This window comes from Cornus florida, unplaced genomic scaffold, assembly GCF_030987335.1.
Source record: "Cornus florida cultivar Cherokee Brave unplaced genomic scaffold, ASM3098733v1 CherokeeBrave_3.0.0_Hap2_Chr10, whole genome shotgun sequence".
NCBI lineage: Eukaryota > Viridiplantae > Streptophyta > Magnoliopsida > Cornales > Cornaceae > Cornus > Cornus florida.
This window is the reverse complement of record NW_026775580.1, coordinates 91,761,233-91,770,310: the sequence shown is the minus strand read 5'-3', so window position 1 is coordinate 91,770,310 and position 9,078 is coordinate 91,761,233.

Genomic DNA, 9,078 nt, shown 5'->3' with positions numbered 1-9,078 from the left:
CATTCCCCCAAAAATGAGACTGAAGTCGAACAAAGCCAGGTGGGAACCCGACGTAGAGAGGTGGTTCACCCATCTCTCCCACGGACTTCCCGACCTCCTGAAAGCATAGCCTTCTGTCTTAAGAAAAAGACAAAGAAATTTACCCATATCGACTTGCAGATCAAGGATCTCAAGGGGAAAATGGAAGATGTAATGCAGGCTATGAAAGGGAAAGGTCATGTCGCCGTAGATGACCAGGTACAAAGGACCAACCTGCTTTTCAGCCCCGCCGTTATGAAATGTCCACTACCTAGCAAGTTCAGGATGTCCTCGTTCGAAAGCTTCGATGGGACCAAAGATCCCTTCGATCACCTGGAAACTTTTCAAGCTCTTATGCATTTACATACTGTGCCAGATGAAATCATGTGCCAAGCTTTTCCCATTACACTTAAGGGATCAGCGAGAGTTTGGTTCAACAAGTTGAAGCCAGGAACCATCAACACATTTGAAGAATTGAGTAAGCAGTTTGTGAGCCACTTCATTGCAGGTCAGAGGCATAGGAGGCCGGCTACCTACCTGTTTACCGTGGAGCAACAAAAGGAAGAGTCGATTCGAGAATACATCACCCCGATTCAACGCAGAGATGTTGCAGGTAGAAGAGGTGGACGACAAGGTAGCTTTGACCGCTTTCATAAGAGGACTCCAAACCTCCAGATTCTTGTTCTCCTTATCAAAAGAACCTCCCACCAGCATGATAGAGTTGCTGGTCAGAGCGCAAAAACACATCAACGCTGAAGACACCATGAGTGCAAGGAAGAAAGGAGAGGACAAGAAGAGGCCAGCCCCTCTCGCCAGGGATGAAAATAATACTAAATATAAGAAATCGTTCTTCAGCCAGAGCGACAGCACATATCATGAGAAGGACTCAGATGAGTATACCGACTAGAAATTGTCTCACGGCTGGAATTAGCCTTATCAAGTCATTCACAATAAAGACTGGAGGGATCTTAGTTAATCATTTTAAATGGAGGGTAGCTCCATCACATGTTTTTTTGTTTTTAATAAGCCTTTAGGCAATGATGGTCTTTAATAAAATTCTTTTTAGTTTATACGTGCAATATCCCCGTACTATATGGGATAATAAATGAGTGTCCCGTAGTATAAGGACCCGGGCTGAGTGAATCCTGTAATCCGTATCCCCGTACTATAAAGGATAGTAAATGAGTGTCCGACCCGGGCTGAGTGAATCCCGTAATCCGTATCCCCGTACTATAAGGGAATAGTAAATGAGTGTCCTGTATTATAAGGACCCGGGCTGAATGAATCCCATCATCCATATCCCCGGACTATAAGGATAAGTATCTTGTATTATCAGGACCCGGGCTGAATGAATCCCGTAATCCATATCCCCGTAATATAAAGGATAATAAATGAATATTCTGTACTACAAGGACCCGGGTTGGATGAATCCCGTAATTAATATCTCTTTACAATAAGGGATAGTAAATAAAAATCATTTATTAAAGAAGTGAGCTGAGTAAAACTCTTAAAGTTCAATTCCCTTACTAAATGGACGAGTTGAGAAAACTCGTAAAGTTTAATTCCCTTATTAAAGGAGTAAAACTCATACAATTTATTCCCTTATCAAAGGAAGAGTACTGTTCCCTTGGGTGCGAAATAAATAAATAAAAAATTTCCTGAGTTACTATTCACGTGAACAGTGCCCGCGGGTATTGTTCACAGGGGTATTTAAAAAAAAAAAAAATTCCCTTAGTTACTATTCACATGAATAGTACCCGCGGGTACTCTTCACAGGAGTTGAAAAAAAAAATCATGAGTTACTATTCACGCAAATAGTACCCGCGGGGACTGTTCACAGGGGTTGAAAAAAAAAAATTATTATTATTATTATTTATTACATTCCCAAAGCTAGACGTGCAAACTTGGGAATGTGGGGCAACTGATAGGGAAAAATATAAACCTACCCTACCCTCGATAAGATTGATTAGATTTCATTATCAAAGATAGTGAAATCTGACGTGGTTCAACAGGTAAGAATAATCCTTTTATAACTGGAGGAGGTCAAAAGGATTAAATCATATCCCGACAAATCTGGCAACAAATCTCCCATGATTTCACACAAGCGGGAGTTAAGATCAACCATCGACATCGGCGGAACAATTTTGATTCCAATCGACAGCCATAAATAGGGCACCAAGCCATTAAAGAAGGTACGACGTAAAAACTATTATTAATCCCTGCCATCTTTTTAAACCTCCGTGACTAATTTGATCGTTGGAGAGCTCTTGGCAGGCACCACACCGGTGCCGTCAAGGTTCATCGATCTTCTCCTCTCTTCCTTGCAGGAAAACGGTATCGTATCGGACTGCGCGAATTTCAGCCTCAACACAAACGAAACCTAATGATACATAAAGAGTCGGTGAAACCCAACGAATTGAAATAGAACTGAAACGTTTTGATTCCTCGCTAGCATAATTTCGGTTTCAGTTTTTATATTTGTGGAACTTTTGCGTTTTACTTCGGTCCTTGAAATAGAACAAATTATACTATATGTAATCTATATATATATATATATATATGGTTTTTTTAATTATATAATTACAATACATAATAATAATTACATAAATATATTGGCCATAACAGCTACAAATCATGACCCACCCATTAATATGACTTGACCATTGTATATATATATATATATATATGTATATGGTTTTTTTAATTATATAATTACAATACATAATAATAATTACATAAATATATTGGCCATAACAGCTTCAAATCATGACCCACCCATTAATATGACTTGACCATTGTGTAATAATATATTATGGGATAGGGATTTATTGTTGAAAAAGGAAAAAATAATAGAAGTAATATAGCCTATATTCTATCTTATCTTTACCTTTAGTAGAAAATTTAATCGCCATTTTTATACCACAATATCATAATTAAAATAGTGATACTTCATAATTACCATTCATAAAGTAAAAAAAAAATTAATTGCTCTTTTCTATTGAACTAATTGACTCATACTAAAATAATAAATAAAATAATCAAAATAAAGTAATTTTAATCATTGTTTCCACGCTAATCACCACTTGATACTTAAATAAAATGATAATTGATCCATATCAATGATCTTAGTACCGATCATCATTTAACATAAATGTGTCAAAAATATATAACATTTTATTTAATTTTTATTTATCAAATAGTAATTGGTCTGATCAACAATTCTAGACCGTGTGGTAATTTCCCAAAAAGTTAAGTATAATTTAATCACCAATTTGCAACTACATATTGGTTTGTCATATTTGGTAATCATAGGGATGCATGGACATTTGGAGCCGCTGATCCCAACAATGAAACTGCAACCCTGCTTTAGGTAATTATTGTCCCACTGGATCCATTGTCAATTAAACTATTTTGTTGTCTAAGATATAAATTTTTATCCATCAAACAAATGAAATATGAACCATATGAAGATTGAAATGAATTGTGACAAAATTGATAAAGTGGCTATCTTCAGAACTAAATTTGACAAGACTTATATATGATTATTATTTCATAAAGTTCTATTCAACGAATAACTTATACAAAAGCTAAAAATATATGTAGGGAAAAAAATAAGAATTAATACCTTCAATCGAAAGACGGAGCTCTATTTATATGTATTTTTCTATTACGAACCATGAGTAATTTATCAATCATATCTAAAGGTCATCATGTATAATGTGACTCACTAGTGAACAAGAGATCACTTTCGATCTCTTGCTTATCAAAGAGCAAGAATTTCATGGACACCAAGCATGCTGGCCAAAAAAATATAATAATAATAATAATAATAATAATCATATCCAACTATAGTGTATATGAATTTCTTACTATAATATATATTCCATTACTCGATTTAATACAATACATTGTGTTTATACCCAGTGACGGAGCCAGGATTTTAAGTGAGGGGGGCACACTGCCAAAAAAAAAAAAAAATACAGAGTGTGTGTGTGGGTGTGTGTGTGTATAACAACTATAAAATTCAAAAGACAAAAAAGAAGAAAAATATTAAAATATAAAAGGAAAGAAAAATGAGAAAACTTTAAAAGGAAATAGTTAAAAAGTTTTAATTGAGGAAAAAAAAATTGACTTTTTCTACTAAGGAAATTTAAGAATGTGGAGAGTAAAAGAGAAAATAAAGAAAAAATAAAAATATAATTTTAGAAACTACAAATTTGAGGGGGGCACTATATAAATTTTTTCATATAATTACCACATATATTATAGGTTGCTGGCCAATTCAGGGGGGCACGTGCCCCCCCTAGGCCTTCATTGGCTCCGTCCCTGTTTATACCATAAATATCTTTCAGTTGGAAAGGTTATCGTGGCGATCCCAATGGAAAGGTGAGCGTTTCTTATTAGAAATGTGAGCGTTTCTAATTGGAAGAGTGATATACAAATAATATTCAATCATAAAGCAACATGTGAAAAATGTAGCCATTTAGTATAAGTAACTACACAGGGACATGTGTCAGCCAAAAAATGAAACAATTACCTACAGTTGGAAGGACGTGTGACTTTCCAAGTTGATACATGGCAGAAGGAAATAGTTTTTTACAGTTAGAAAGTTGTTGCTAAATAAGACACGTGTCAGCCAAAAAGGGAATCAGTTACTTGCAGTCGGAAAGACGTGTGACTTTCTAAGTGGACACATGGCAGGCAGAGAAGAAAACAATTACCTGCAAGTTAGAGGCCATTACAGGCAGTTCGGAGATCGTAGCCTATTCCATTTAGCAGTTTCAGAATGTGGCTAGAAGCCTTCAATTGGAATTGAACCACCAAAATCACTCATTCAAAGTTGTAATTCATGGGACATCATGTTCTTACATGTGTCAATATTGTGAGAAGACTAAGGAAGACATGAGACACGTGGCATAATCCGAACCTTCAAGGTGGAAGTTTTCAACTGCTGTTGGAAACCGTTGCCTTTCTATTTGGGCAGTTCCAGAATGTGGGTAAACGATTGCAAACATGCATACAACCACCAAGATCACTATTTATCAGTTGTAGATTACGGAAGAATATGATTTTACACTTGTCAACGTTGAGAGAAGGCTGAAAGATCACATTTCCAATTGTTACAAGAAGGCTCTATAAATAGAGTATTTAGGCTTAATATGCAAATCATGTTCAATACACACAACAATACAACATCTTTACTTATCATTTCATTTATCTTTACATTCCAATAATATACTTCAATTATGTCTAATTTAAGTCCAACACTTACTTTTCTTACTTTCCAGCAAGCAGTCCATAGCTCTTTCAATTACAAGTCTCGCACTTTCAATACATTTTTTCTTTCCACTAGCTATAGAACATTCCTAAAGTCCTTTTTCAAGACAAAAAGAACCTTTGAAGATGGTTATTCCAATCCTTCATTCAATCGGCTGATCCCTACAACTTCCAACTGGAATATTGTTTGGAAAATCCACTTTGAAACGACAACAGTTTCTAATACGACCATGACACCCACTCTCCTTTCCACACTTGGAAAGGACCACGATTTTTTATGAGCCAAACACATTGAAGTGATAAAGACATTAAATTTAGTAACAGCAAAAAAATAGGGGGAAAGAATTAAAATTGTACAGGAAAAGAAAGATGCATCCAAACATATAAAATCGTTTCATTCGAATTGATGATAAAATACAGGCAAATAATTAGCCTATCATTCAAGCTAGAAATGACACCTAATTTGAAAATTGTTATGCAAATTTACATTGGGATGTTCCACATCATAAGTTTTCCGAAACGAGCCTTATTACTTTCAAAATCAATAGAGAACTGACTGTAATTGCTTATAAGTAAATAAAGACAACATCATTGTTTATGAATACAAGTGATAAAAATTGCAGAAAACATTCCTAATGCAGTGTTGGTTTGGAGGGAGGGGATTAAGGAGGGATGGATGAGAGGGTGGATAAAATAATTTTTTCGTGTTTGGTTTGAGGGAAGGGAAAAAAGGGAGGAAGGTTTCATCCCTCATTTCTTTGTATTTTTCTATCCCCTAAAATTGGAAGGAAGAGGAGAGAGAAAGAAGTAACAATTAAAAAAAATATGTATTTTTCATTTCTAACCAACCTATAAACTTGGAATAAATATAGAATTTTTATAATTTTAAATAATGAGGGTATATTGGTAAAAAGAATATAAAATCCCTTTTTCCCTTCCTTCCAACTAAAAAAAATAATAATGTGTCATCTCATCCATCATTTTTACTATTCATTCCATGCAACCAAATAAAATTTGAGGGAGACATCTCCCCTTCCTTCCCTAGGAATGCCTCATCTATCCCTTCTCCCCCCCCCCCCCCCATCAATTTTTCCATCCATCCAACCAAACGGAGCATAAAAGTTCTGAAAACCCAATCATAAACAATAAAAATGTACTTTTCCACGAACTTTGAGAAGATCACACTTTTTGTTAGGGCTACAACTTGGGCGGGCCCAATCCAAAATAACCCGAGCCCAGCACGAATTTTTATGGGCTTGGGTAATGTTTTTCTAATTTTGGTTTGGGCCCGGGCTATATATTTTGAACCCGAATTCAATTCGGGCTAGGCTTGGGTTGATATGGATGAAGCCCGAAGCCTAACCCGAGTCTGAAAATATTATATATATTTATAATTATGCTTAAGTCACAAGAGTGTAGTAGCCAAGTTGGTAATGTGCTTGAGATTTATGTTTAAGGTTTCAGGTTCCAGTCATGGGTGCAGCATTAATTGATTTATTTTTTACACACAAATTATTTTGAGGTGGCTTAGTGTCGGCTCGAGCTGGGCTTGGGCTAAAGATTTTCTATATGGGCCTAGACCGAGATGAGTGCCATGCCTGTCCAACCTGCCCGAGTTGCAGCCCTACTTTTTGTCACTATATTTTTAAATATTACATACTTGAAAGTGATCATGATTGTCAGGATCCAACCCTTAAAAACGTTTATACTATTTGCCCTTAAGAGCGTCACATTCCAAATAATTAAGGCGGCATTTTGTAGGGCCGGAATCTTTTTTGCAATCCTTCTTGTAGTATGATTTCCAGTACGATGTATACACACAGCAAATACCATATTGCCCCTAAGAGCATCTCCAATAGACTCTCTAAAATTAGGCTCTCCGAATTTGCCACATTAACATTTTTCAATAACCATATCAGCGTTTCATATAGCCACGTCAGCGTTTTAGAGTCTCCAAATTTTAGCTATCGCATGTACTCCAATGGTGCATTTTCGCTCTCCAAAAATATTAATATTTTAATATTTAAAATAAAATTTATTTTTTTAACTTTTTCCTAACGGTTATATTTTTCATGTTATATAAACAACTATTTGTTCATCTCATCATCATTACATTCATCTCAACTTATTCTAGCAAAATATCAATTCATATATCTTTCAATCTCAAAATTCCAATGGCTTCCTCATCACGATTTTTCCTTTGTCAGACTCTAATTCTTCATCTTTTTCATCATCTTCTTCATCATCCTCTTCATCAGAAGTTTTTAAACTGCGTAAAAGGCGATACATTCATCGTGATCGAGAGAAAGGCGATCGTCAACTAATGAAAGACCACTTTGACAAGAATTGCATATATCCACCGGAGTACTTTAACAGACGATTCAGGATACGACGAGAACTATTTTTTCATATTTTGAATGATGTTAAAGCTTATGACGACTACTTCATCCAAAAAAAAAAGGGATGCAACAGGTCGTTTGGGGTTGTCTTCTATACAAAATATGACAATTGCAATACATATACTCGCATATGGTTGTGCAGCTGACCATTGTGAAGAGTATATTAAAATCAGCGAGAGCACTGCCATTGAAACCCTGATGACATTTTGTAAGGTTGTTATTGGTGTGTATGGGGAAGAGTACATGCACCCACCCAACGAAGCCGACATAACACCACTACTTCAAGAAGGGGAGGGGAGAGGATTCCCAAGTATGATTGGTTCTATCGACCGTATGCACTTGGAGTGGAAGAATTGTCCGGTGGCGTGGCATGGCACGCACAAATGATGCTCTCATACACCTACGCTCATATTGGAGGCAGTTGCCTCAAAAGTTTGTGGATCTGGCATGCATTCTTTGGAATGCCGGGTTTACACAATGATATTAATGTGCTAGATCATTCTCCAGTGTTCAACAGTATCGTTACTTGCTAAATTCCTCCGGTTAATTTCATTATGAACGGCCATTACCATACAATGGGGTATTACCTATCTGATGGTATATACCCTAAGTGAGAAACTTTGATGCAGACTATCCCACACCCAAATACAACAAAAGATAAACTTTTTGCTCAGAGACAAGAAGCCTGTAGGAAAGATATGGAACGAGCTTTTGGGGTCTTGCAGAGCAAATGGGCAATAACGCAAGGACCAGTGCGTTTTTAGGATAAAGGAGACTTGTGCCTTATAATGAAAACGTGCATCATCCTTCACAACATGATCATTGAAGATGAGCGTCATGTCAATGTTGGAAGATGGACTCCGCCACCAGAGGAGACAATCTCGATTCCCACTTTAATTCAAAATCCATCAGTCTTAGCGGCACACATCTATTCTCGCTAAGTCCAAATTCGCAACAAAGAGACAAATACGTGGTTGAGGAAAGATTTAATTGAAAATTTGTGAAACCGCTTTGGTGAAGAACATGTTTAATTTATGTTGCATTGTTTTATCTTTAAATTGTTCTGAAGTTTATGTAATGGAATATTTATTGTGTAATGTTTTATTTTGAAATAAAAAATTAAATTGTTTGTTGATTAAATTATTTAGCCAATATGTATGAAATCTTGTAAACAATACAATATCTAATATCATTTAATTTATTAATTTATAGTGAAAACAAAGACACATTTTTTTTAATAAAAAAAAATAATATTTTAAAATAAATTTTAATTTGTTAGGGAAATCATATAAATAAAAAAATTGTACCTAAAACGGCTATAATGTTAATAGGAAGATTGAAAATTTTGAAAACGAAAAAAAATCACTTTTTTTCAATTTTTTAA